Source organism: Ambystoma mexicanum, chromosome 3p, assembly GCF_040938575.1.
Source record: "Ambystoma mexicanum isolate Mex_15411 chromosome 3p, UKY_AmexF1_1, whole genome shotgun sequence".
In the NCBI taxonomy this organism is placed as follows: Eukaryota; Metazoa; Chordata; class Amphibia; order Caudata; family Ambystomatidae; genus Ambystoma; species Ambystoma mexicanum.
In genome coordinates, this window is record NC_090925.1 from 539,974,299 (window position 1) to 539,986,450 (window position 12,152).

Here is a 12,152-nt window from a genome sequence, read left to right on the forward strand (position 1 = left end):
GAGTTCTCTCGCGCTGCCCAAGGGTGCTCATAATGTTTGCTCATGAAAGGGGAGAGGGCAGTTCAAACATCGTTCCCGTTCAGTCCTTTGGCTCGCCTCTGAAACTGTCAACAAATGACAGCACTGGGCCCGTCCAGCCACTGCTTCAAGGAAAAAGAATGCCAGCCCTGCAGTGACATGCTGTCACTGTGCCATTAAGTATAGCACTCCTTCCTGAAACATGTTATTACTAACTCGCTCAGCCACCCTGCTGAGAGCTAACAGGGCCTACTAGAATAGACTAGCCCCACTAGAACATACGGGTACCCTGCCGTTACTAGTGTAGCGGTGCTGGAAGGGCTGGTAGATTCTCACGATGCCTGCCAAAGATCCATACACGGCCTGCGTGACCAGACAATCCGTGCCCTCCTGCTGCGAGGATCAACAAAGGCCACTACTCTGCTCCTCACGCACCTTTTCATCCTTGACACTATTGCAGAAAAGCCACAGGTAACTTCTTTCTAGCAAGTGCTCATGAAACTTTCACCCATCCGAAACTATAAGTCATGAAATGAGGTTATTATGAACCTCCCATGCAAACTCATTACTCTGCTTCCTGTTTTAATGTCACATTGCCAAATTGCTCATCGGTGCCTGCTTGCAATGCCCAAAGGGTCTGACAAGAGGCCGGTGTGTGGCACTATTGTGAAACTTTGTCGGCCAATATGATGACTTGGGTCACAGTGCAGCTATTACTCTTTAGTGGTGTAATTTGGCCCAAGGGGGCTTTAATGCACAGGAGGCATATATGTAGTTAAAAAAGTGCTTTAAATATTCTCTTTAGTATTAGGAGAAAAAACAAGATGCCAACACGAGGCTGCAACGAGTGATGTGCTGGAAACCAACGGAAAACTGGACGGTGACAAGAGAATCGAGGCCGGCAACTAAAGGCCAAGCCCAGCTCTGAATCCACTAGCCTATAAATGACCCATCTGCTGATATATGATGCGGCATTTATAACGCGCCTGTACACAAGTGTTTCTAGGCGCGATAAGCAACATCTAATCGCTGTGTGAGTAGGGGGCTGGGGCGGCGTGTCAAAACACAGGCCCCCGGGCCTCCTTATCTGCCACCTGCCTCTGCCAGGAACCAGAGGCTGTGTCTGCATATGGCACACAGCTGGAGACACTGTGGCCTCCGCCCCGGGCCTTTTGCAGACTATGTTGTCAGCCGCCATCTTTGTTGAAAGTTTCTGGGGGTGGGTGGGTGGGTACAGCAACACCGCCAGCAGCAGCCCAAATTCTAGCGCCACTGGCCGAGTGCGGCATTGGCACCTGAGCAGGAGGCCCTGCAGGAACTCTGCATCTGGAGCGACAGCCTGAGGAAACCGCGAGGGCGCAGTTCTAGTTTGTTTCAGTGGCGGATCCAGATGCTGGGGGGTTCCCTAGGGGGGAGACCGAGGTGTCTGCAAACGTTCACAAAAAAATCTCGCTGAGGCTGATACAAATAATCGTGATGGTTCACTTTCGCACTGCTGCGAAGGAGAGAGAATATGGCCCCAGGTCAGCATTGAATACACTTTATAAAAATAAGGAGCAGCGCATACCTTTATTTATTTATTTTTCTTTTGTGCTTCGCGCCAGCACAAATTGAGTGGCTCAGTGGACTAAGCGCTGGCTGCTGCGATCTGTGTGCGATCTGCAGGTCGCGCATTCCAATCCCAACAAGGCCAACTCGGCCTTTCATCTTTTCGGGGGTTGATGAATCCGTACCAGCCTTGGTTGTGTGATATTGTTTGTAAATATGTTCCATCGAAAGCATTATATAGTAGAACCTTATTGTCATTAAATAGGGAACACACCCACATGAATGAGGGCTGCAACATATTTCATGAAGCAATTCTGCCACAGTTTGTGCCCCACTTCCTGCACCATTGTTTACGTGGCACAGGAATTGGGACAGGTAAAAAGTCACCCCCTTCAAACTAATTCAGAGGTTCAATAGAAGTATTCACCACAATTTAAGCCAAAAAAGGGAGAGAGGGGTAGGCTGTTTGGAAAAAAAAATCGTAAGTATTTTATAAGTGACAAAGTGAACGCGTATTTTGGTCAAAGAGAGAATGTGTTCTGAGTTGTTTAGAGTTATCAATGCACTTATTTGAAAGTGAGACCAGACTTATACTGAAGGTTTCCTGCCAACACAAGACGTCATTCGGGTCAGAAGGACTGTAAGGCTGTACACTCACTCTAACCCTGAGCAAGCCTGGTCATTGTAACTAAGACACTTTCTTGCAACAGCACCTCGATGCCTCTGGGCTGCTAGTGCGCTTTACAAATAAAAAAATAAAAAACATAAAAAATAAGGGGTGGAATATGGGTGACCGAAGATCTGTCTCCAGGATAGGATTTCAGAAGGCCCAGTAAGCGCGGGGCCATTCCCATTGATGAGGTGCCCTAGGCCCAGTAAGCGCGGGGGCATTCCCATTGTTAAGGTGCCCTTTCAATAAGTGGGGCATAGCCTGTGCTAACCGCAAAGCCGTGGGCGTCCGAGGTGTGTGAATCGTACCTGAACTACAACTACTGGATACCTACTATATCATCGGTACCAGAATGGTATGGGCAGCAGATGGCAGTGCTGCGGCTGCTGCACAGTGCTCCGGCTTCTACAGTACGTTGTCCCTCCCTCCATGTCTGCACCTTCTATTCACTGCAGCCGGAAGCATTGCTGACTAATCGTCTTCCCCTGACCACGAGTGCAGACTACATTTATGCCTGAACTTAACAGTGGGCCCCATTCCTGTCCTGCGTACCGCAGTTTCTGGACCACCATGACCCCGCTCGGGCACTGAGAGGCTGGTCTGTTTCCCACTCATTCTTAAGAGGTGCATAGGCTGAGGAGCAAGCAGTGCGACCAATGGGACACAACCTCTATTTGTACTTGCCCTATCACAGTGGCAAACATAAACATCACTCAGAAACTTGTTTTGTGATGGCAATACAAAGTCTATGGTTTTTTATTATACATAATACTAATAAACATAACCGAGCATTATGGATATTCCCAAACAAACAGGTGTGCCGTGTTTGATTTGTTCTGTACTTTTGGGCACTTGGGACAGGAAAGAGAAGTTGCCCTTCCTTGCCCACAGGGTGCCACCAGCGTGAGCTCCCACGTCTGTGTCATTGGGACCTGCAAATTGGCAGGTGCTGCACTCCTGCGCCTGATGAGTTTACTTCCTGGCACATGCCGCCATCTCTGTCCCACGACTTTATGACAACGTCCATGGTCTTGTGCTTGCCCAAATCTACCTTCAGGGAGGGCGGGTGGGATCCGGGCAAACGTTTTCTGCGTTCACCTTAGACTTGTTTCACACCGCTTGCACTGTTTGTTTCTGCAGGGCGTGTCCAGGAGCCCTGCATATAGAGGTCAATTATGGTCTGGGGCCATGCATTTGTCTGCTGGCCCCTGTAGCTAACTGGCCGGTGGAAACCGACAGATGCTTGACACCTTGGTGTGCGACTCCATATTTCCTATTTGTTTTCTTTCCCCTTTGAAAGGGGGAAAGAGATGGCTGATATTTTGGTGCCAGTGCCCCCTCATTAGCACCCATTTGGTTCCCTCCCCAGGCAATGGCTACTTGCCCTGGCCTGGGAGACAGCAGGGGAAGGTGTGCTTTTCTGATGCCTGCTTCCCGCCTTTCCCCAGTGTCCCGGGGTCCAAGGGCCTGTGCCCTTTAGCTACACGGGTGCCCCATTCTGCCTGGGCAAACTCCCTGTTAAGTGAATGCAGGTGGTGGTGGCCCTGGGGCACCGATAGCCTAACTTGGCATGCAAAGAACCAGTTTGTCTTTGGACATTGATTGTAAGTGATCTTAACTGGTAGGATGACAATCACTGAACATTTTCTCACGTTCTCCCCTTCATCTAGACACACATTGTTATTACCTTTTGGGCACATATGGTATTTTCATAATGTTGTCTGCAGTATATCACTTATAACTTTCAAAAAAAGTATCTTGAACTACCCTGTCTCCCCCCGCCCCCCAGGAGCTGACCCCTGCTGCTCAGCCATCGCTGTCATTCTTGAACATGCCTACGTTTAAACTTTTAAGAGATTTGAAAAGGGGAACCGGTCTGTCACAAAAGGCAAAATCAATAAACAGGAAGCAGTCTTTTAAAGTCTCTGTGCACCAATAAGAGTCCCTGTGCACGGTTTAATGATGGGCTCTTTCCAGGAACGTTTTCTCATTCGCGCCCTTGGGCCACGCACTTGCATTTTTAAGAGTCTCTGTCAACATCTCTCAGCTGGGTGCATGTCCGTGGCGTTGGCAACTCGACATTAGAGACACTAGCGTTCCACGTTTCAAAACACACCTTTTAAGAAGGGATTTCTCACTCTAAATGCAATCTTCTTACTGTGACTGACTTAATTACATCATGTTGACTGTAATGAATGTTCACGTTAAAGAAATATACCCCCAGTTTCTCCTCTGCTTTCTTGAATCAAAGGCAAGTCGAACAAACATGTGTCTGCGGGTGCTGATGGTCAGTAAAATATTGTGTAACGTCGTGTCATCTTAAGTCCACACTGCTGTGGAAATTGGGACCTGTTAGTTAAAGCCTACTTTTGGTCCACTCTCTATGCGGTTTTCTTTTTCCTACCCACACCTTTGCTGCACACTGTTCAGGGGCCAATAGTCACACCTTTTGTGTGAACCTGAATGTCCCAATTCTGCTGCTGATGTTTCTCAGGGGTTGTGGCATGTGGGTCATGATGATCGGGGGTATTTTCTTGACGTATTGGAACACCTTTTATTTTCCTGGAACAGAATGTCTAATGCAGGCTTGTCTAACCTTTCTGAATGTGGGGCCGAAGCATTAACTTTTTGTCACCCAGTGGGCCGGCAAGCCAAAAGTCAACAACCTCACCCAAAGCAGTATATTAAAAAGCGATATTGTGTGACCTTTGAGACAATAGCATCACAGGCAGTGATAGCCATGCAGTCCCAAAGATAGCTTTTGGTGTCATGGGCAGTGATCAAAGGTTAATTGCTTGTGATTTCTTTCAGTGTCTATGTGTTAATATTTTTCTGAAATAGTGGGGGCGACTGAGCATAGCGAGGGAGCTATAAGGTTGTAGGGAGGGTTTGGGGGGGTTCCCCCCCAATAATTTCTTTCAAATATGGGGTTGAAATGGTGCATTTTACAGCAGAAAAGGTGACCAAAAAGCCATAAGCTTACAATCCGTTCTAAAGGGGAACATGAAAATTCCATGTCACCAACAGCAGAAAAGAACATTTTACCACACAACACATTTTAATGATCAATGTGTCCACAGTGCAAGACAGCACGGTCACTGATGTAACAAATTGTCATGCTGGTTGTACCCAAAATATGCCTCTGTAGCAACATGTCTATGCTGGCCGTTCCCAATTTAGGCCAGCATTGTCCTGTACAAAGCATGATTGATGCTGCCTGAGCATGTGCAGTGTGCCCAATACACACGGTAGCTTATCTCTGTAATACACATTACTTCTGTGGTGATGAAAGAAGCATAATTCAATTCAGCAGATAAAATGTGGAAAAGCAATCACCCAAAGGTGAACCTAATTGAAGAAACGCAATGTTAGCACAATCTTAAAGTATGCAACCTAGCAGGCCTAGTGCACACTTTACCTTTTCTTTCACCAATAAATCGGGGGGAGAGCGCAAACACAGTCCCCCACTACCAGAAATAATGCAGTTGTGTATCCCGCATTTGGGAACATAGCAGGGGTCAGCAAATCCGATGTGCAATGGGTAGGCCTCACCCTGGGAGATCTGCCCTTGAGATAAGATTCTCCCCTGCCAGCTAAGTATGAGTTGCATGCAAGAGGGCACGGGTTGGGTCAGTTCTGGGAAGCCCCGCTAAGCGAGGGTGTGAAGGCAGGCCCTGACCCAGCCCCAACCCCCACACCCTGGAAGCTCTGAGCGTCTGCAGAGCTGCCTGTCCCGCGTGTAGGGGGAAGCTCCAGCAGGCAGAGCCCAGCAGAAGAGCAGATTGTAGCACAGTTCCTTTCTCCCATCAGGCCCTGCTCAGCCTGAGATTTGTATAAATAGCAGAATGGCTCGAGCAGGCCTGTTTCAGTCTGCCCACTGGCCTGACGGCCCCACACGGGCCCATGGCCCTCCTGAGCGGAGCTGCTCAGCACTGGCCCCATTGACACCATCATAATCATCCTGGACCTCGACGCTCTACCAACCCTGAATGTCAGAGTTCTGCTCAATGACAATGCTGAAGCTTTGACATCTTTGCCGTAACCATATGCCGTGTTGTGTCAGACGAGCCTGCACAGCGCCAAAGGCAAGTATTCCCTTGTCTGGGCCCAGAGGTCACTGAGTCTTCCAGTGCCATCCACTAGGCACGGCCTACTGTTCCCAGCGTTTTCTACCCGCAAATCAGCACCACTGCCAAACAGAACTGCATCATTGGCGCCCATTGCTGCTGCTCTCCGACTTGACCCCAGCCCAGCGCAAAGGCATCCATGCTTCTGGTCTGATGCTGAAAAGCCTGGCTCTGCTGAGATCCGAAAGACAAGAACTAAGGTATTTTGGGAACATAGTACTATTGTTTTTTGTGTTGCAACTGTATCAGCTCACACCTCTCCTGAAGGGTATAGGCTGCCCTCAGACTGCGCTACCAAAAGAGTGAAAATAAGTTATACCTGTTGGGCTTGCCTGTTTCACTTTTATGATTGGGATCACTGCTGCATGGGTATTAAGCGAGTTATAAATAACCTATCATATCAGATCATATCATAGATCAAGATCATGAGCAACTTCCAGAAACCTTGGCAGGTGGTCCACTGAGGCCCATTTGCAGGTTGCAGTGTGTTATTTGGGCACTACCAGGGTAACATATTGTGCTGTACATGTGGTATTTGCCATGCTTTGATACCCCACTGGCCACATCTATAATGTCCAATGTACTTGGAATAATGCATGGACATTTTCATCAATCCGCACTTTGCTTAGAGGTAAACGTAACTGAGCTCCCGCTGTTCTTCTTTGTCTCGAGACGAGGAAAAAAAGCACTGCAAAGGTTAAGTATCTCAGCTGATAAAGGTTCATCTTCGGTGACATTCGCAATTCAAAAGAACGATTTTTGGGGCAGACAGGCTGTGTCGCCGCAACCCCTGCTAAACATATGTCCACAGGTGACAAACCTTGAAAGTAACTCCGCACAATGGCCCTCTGAGCAGCGGCCCACGGCTAATCAGGGGTTCAGGAATCCGCTGTGCTGCCCACGCCGAAGAGGAACGCCTGCACAGCACCTGTCCACATAATCCTTCTCCCGGGCCAGCACTTTCTTTTCCTCACCTCGCCTCCTCCTCCCTTCATCGTGGCTCGCCTTTTGCCCCTCGGAGCACCATGCAAGAGAGGAACGGGCATGTCTGTGCCGGAGCCCATTCCTCTCTTGCATGGTGGGTCCTAATTGCCTGAAATGGGATATTTAAATGCAAAGTAATTGCTACTATATTAATCCCATTGTTCATAGTTTGTGGGAGTACTGGGCAATTGTATGGACCCACGCTCACTGAAAATGAATGGTATTCCCGAGGTAACCCTCACTCTGCCGTGATACAAATTAGTCTCTCCTTCCTCCATCATCAAGTCCCAAGATCTTCTTGACGAATTTATTTATTTCTGCAATGTTACATTGCATGAATAAATAAATGAACGCTTCGTGGCTGAGGACTGTAACTACCTCTCTTGACCCCATGGGGTCACCAGAGGAAGTTACAGTTTTGCGCACAGGCACATTAAAAAAAAAAAAAAAATGTTTTTTAAAAATAAACATTTTTTACTCAAGAGTTGTCCAACATACGGCCTCGCGGGCCACATAAAATGGCTTGGCGGGCCGCATTGTGGCCTGTAGGCCGTATGTTGGACAACCTTGGTCCAATGCATGATTGCAAGCTCCCTGCGCTAGCCGTGAGATGCTTTGCCAACCTGCTTGGCCGTACGAGGCTAGACAGCCTGGGGGAGTGGGTGCCTGCTGCCGTTGATGCCGTGAAATTCTTGTAGGTTAGGGTGGACCTTAGCATTGAGATTGCAAGCTCTAGTATTCCCCCAATAGGGTTAGGTGCACGCAAATGGGATGTGACGCAGAAGTCTGAGCCCGCGTCTGTACCGCTAGCAACGCGTATATCGTGCGCAGGAGAGCAGAAGGTCATTGCCCCGCCTGCCTATGCAAGGCGCAGAGTCCTGATTAGGTAGATGTAGAAGCACAGTGCAGAAAAAAAGGGTAAGTGCGACCAGCAACTGCACGTTCCCATTAAAAACAAAGGGTGCAGTTGTGTACAGACAAGGAGAACTTTCAGGTCTGTGAAGACTCAAGGAAGTGAGCCAGGAGAGCCTGCATTCTTCATGACGTGGACAAGGTCTGTGGCAAGCCAGGCAGCTGGAAATGCTTTGTTGCTGTGTCCGTGGTGGGTGGTTCTCAGGCTCTGACTGACTCTGCTAGCTGAAATAAATTAGCGCGTGCACCATAAATTACAGATCCAGGCCGCTTGTTTCTGGGGGGATGATTATTATTATAATTGTTCTTTTATAACGCGCTTAATACCAGAGAGTGGTCTCTAAGCTCAGGATCGGGATTCGAATCTGTGTTGCGCTACGTTATCTTGCTTCCTAGAGAAATGTGTTGCCCCTGAGCTATCCTTCCTTCCCATATAGGCAAATGTGCTCTGCTTGGTGCCTGCCCCTGTTGACTCCAGGTAGCTGGGCCTTGGCCAGGTGGGCCGGGGAAAATCCAACCTGGCACCGAACACCAAACGGACTCTGAATGGTATAATTCCCAGGGAAGTTGCCTGGTAAGGGCCACCCGCAGCCTGTGCACCTATTTAAAGTGTAGTTGTGGGGGGTCTCTTCGACAAAGAAAGAGCAAAGAAAATGAGGTCAAATATTTTCTACCGAGTAGACCCAAACCCATTTGCCGACTGGAACGGTGCATATATGCTCTGATGAAGAACACGGGAATAGCATGCTTTTTGCTCAGTAATCTTCATTTCGTGCGCACATCGGCCTCAAATTAGGTTTACCAATTCCCCACTATCTGTAGCAATTGATACGTTTTTAATAAAAGGGTCATTCTTATGGTCCAAACATTCGATCCGGTCATTCTGCAGAGATATGTTTGCAACAGGCATTTCAGTTTCTTTGCCGAAGCAGGCGCTGAGTGCGCGGGCCACTTCCCCTGTTCTCCTTTGTGAGGTGCTCTTTCAAATCAGTGGAGGAAGCCAGGCTTCTGCCGCCTTTTATGCTAGGCTCTATGAACTGTTAGCATGGATCTTGCAAAATTAGCAAGTGCTGCTCACTTCAAAGTGGAAAGGCAGCCTCATGGTCACCTCTGCTGCGTGGCGGGCATAGAAGAAGTAGGGAAGCATGAAGCGGAATGCTGCAGAGACAGCTCAGCGGGTTCGGGCGACTGTTGCTGAGATGTTATATATTTATACCGGCCTGTAATGCTGTGGCTTTTTCCAATTCCTGCTGCTAAATGTGCTGTAAAATGTGTTGTTCGGTCCTGGGGATGGATACGCGGCTGCCTAACTAATCCCATTGTGGGAGTTTCTGCCTATATAGCACACATCAAAATGTGGTTCTTCCCTCATTGCAAAAATCAAAAGTTGGCGCTTGCAAGGATTGCAGCTCTTTTAAGCGTTTCCAGACCTTTCCGGATTTGTTGTGTGCTGCGCAAATTGGGGCATTATAGCTTCTTGGTGGCCTGAGTGCACCAGTCGATTCGTGAATGGTTTTGCTATGTTGTCCACAGCCTCGAATACGAAGTAGTAACACTTTGCAAGGCATTGCGTGCTACTTATCACGTGACATGTATAGATCACTAGCAAAGGAAAGTATCATGTGATCACTCCCCTCGGCAGAAGGACACCGGAAGCTCTTTGATCACGTGGCCTCCTTTTAAAAGTGATTTTGTGAAAGCAACAGTTGCGGATCTGTGCCGTTTTCGAGGTTTTTCTGCTGCTTAATTGAAATCTCGTGGTTGTTTAAGGAAGCTCTTTCCTCCCTGCCTTCAAAGCTCTGTTTTTTTGTTTATTTATGGTAAACGTTGTAGCTTGTGATTTTTGGCAGGGGCCTTTTCTGATCTGGAAGACCCAGCAGTGCAAAGGCAGTCTTTATTACAGTAAAGCGTTCACGTTATCATTAGTAACCTGGGGCAGTGCTTTCTCTGTGGTAATTGGTAAAAAATCAGGCTTTACCTAATGGTAAAGCCTTCTACGTACGCCTCCAGTTGCGATGTTCCCATTGGCCTGTTTGCTGCCTGCTGCTTTCTCCCCGTGGTGCTCTGCCTCTGCTCCGCAACCCCACCTTCCGTTTTCTGGCACATCTTGGCCTACTCACCCGGCCACCACACTGCTCTGCTTCTTCCTGCTGCACCTCCATATGGACCCCTAGTCCGGCACGTCTCTCGGTGTCGCTCGCCTCTACTGGTGCATACTACAGCTGCATGCTACACTTAGTGTTCCTTTCTAGGCTCCTGAGCCACAACTGAAGTGGCTGCTTCAAGCTTACTTAATTATTACCCTGTGACACCACACATTTTGTCCCCAGGTACTAATTGCTGTACATTCACAAGGCTGAGAACTTCACTGTCTGGCAACTGCACCGGGGATTGTATTTTGGCTCTCACTCACTTCCCCTGGGCCTGTAACTTAGTAACGGGGGCGTTACTGGGTGGTAGAGCCCCGACTCAACTTCCTTTTGTAAATAATGCATGTGATCAGATGAGCCCAGGAGGAAACGCTGCACAGTCCCTCGTGATGATGATGATGTAGACCCAAAATGGAAACCTCCATTTAGAAAACCCCCCTCACAGCCTATACCTGCCTGTGATACCCCAAAATCTAGAATTCCTTCTTATTTTTTAAAAGTTCTTCCAGGACAGAGGACAGTTTTTATAACTATTCTGGTTTTTCACATATAGAAAACGCGTGCAGAATATTTTTAAAGCAAGAGTCTCGAATACCACCCTATTTTTGCATTTGCTTTGCTTACAAGCTATCAGTTACTGCCATCTCTTCTTGAGCGAGTGCATGTTTGCGTGACTCCCGCCACCTGCTTTCATGTTGCCCAGGAGAAAAGGACCACCGATCCCATAATGTGCACTTGCCCAGCAACTGGAGTCTAGAATCCAGGCATAAGCGAGTGCCAAACTGAAAGCCTACACCTCTTCTGCCTGCTCATACAATATGCTTACAGGGTCGCTTCTCTTTTCTTCAAGAATCCATGTTTCACGGAAAGTAACTATAGAAAACGATCACCAGGCCTTTCTTCTCGGCCTCTTTTTGCCCCTTTTGAAGCAGGTCGGAGGAACCCATTTTACACTTCAGCTTTTCCAACTTTGACAAATTCAGAGTTATTCATCCCTTCTCCTTAAGGGGGAGCCACCCCCTTTGAGGCTAGGGTGGTGAACCTGCTCAGCAAGACCCTCCCTAGCAGTCTGGGCAAGTGGGACCTCACTGGGAGTGACTTTCCGCTTGGACAATGACTCCCATTCCGATAAGGAACTCCCAGTCCAGAATCCATTGGCTGCCTATATGAAAATAGAAATACTGTTGTTACTTCTGTTTTGACTCCACCAAACCGTGACCTTTTTTCTATCTCTTTGCCCTCCTGAACTTCAGTCAAAGAACAGCAACACACTCTTTTTTAAAAATTTTTTATTTATTATTATTTTATTTTTTTATTCACCGAAAAATGCAATTTCTAACTCGTTGGCTTTAGGCAATGCTGGGTTTCATCTGAGTGCCACAGTCCAGGAAGAAGGACACACCCCTTTTGACGTTTTGACGTACTTAAGCACAGGAAGAACTGTGAATTGGGGGGGGCAGCTCTCCTACACAGGGAGGAGAGTGATTCCTATGCAGAGGCGAACCTCTGTGTAGGAGATGTCTTGGAGGAGCAGAGCCACACTAGACCGCGAAGCTGACAGTGGCATGGAGAGCGAACCTAACACTAGGGCTGCTCGTGCTTGGGTGCTTGGCTTGGGAACAGGTCTGTTTCTAGGGCCAGACCCTCGGCCCCACGACAGAGCAAAGCTCCGTCTTGTTCTGGCCCATTTGCTACCCAGGCTTATACCAGCCTACATTTTGGATGCCTCGATTCACTGTCATC

At 48.2% G+C, this 12,152-nt stretch overlaps 1 protein-coding gene and 1 non-coding gene across 3 annotated transcripts in view; one reads left to right on the forward strand and one right to left on the reverse strand.

The window, feature by feature from the left end:
• B4GALT5 (beta-1,4-galactosyltransferase 5) overlaps nucleotides 1-12,152 on the forward strand; it is a 239,746-nt gene that overhangs the window by 30,556 nt on the left and 197,038 nt on the right. The window lies entirely within an intron of this gene.
• On the reverse strand, nucleotides 5,676-5,837 carry LOC138581535 (U1 spliceosomal RNA). Its single transcript, XR_011304607.1, has one exon. It is a non-coding gene; the product is annotated as a U1 spliceosomal RNA (small nuclear RNA).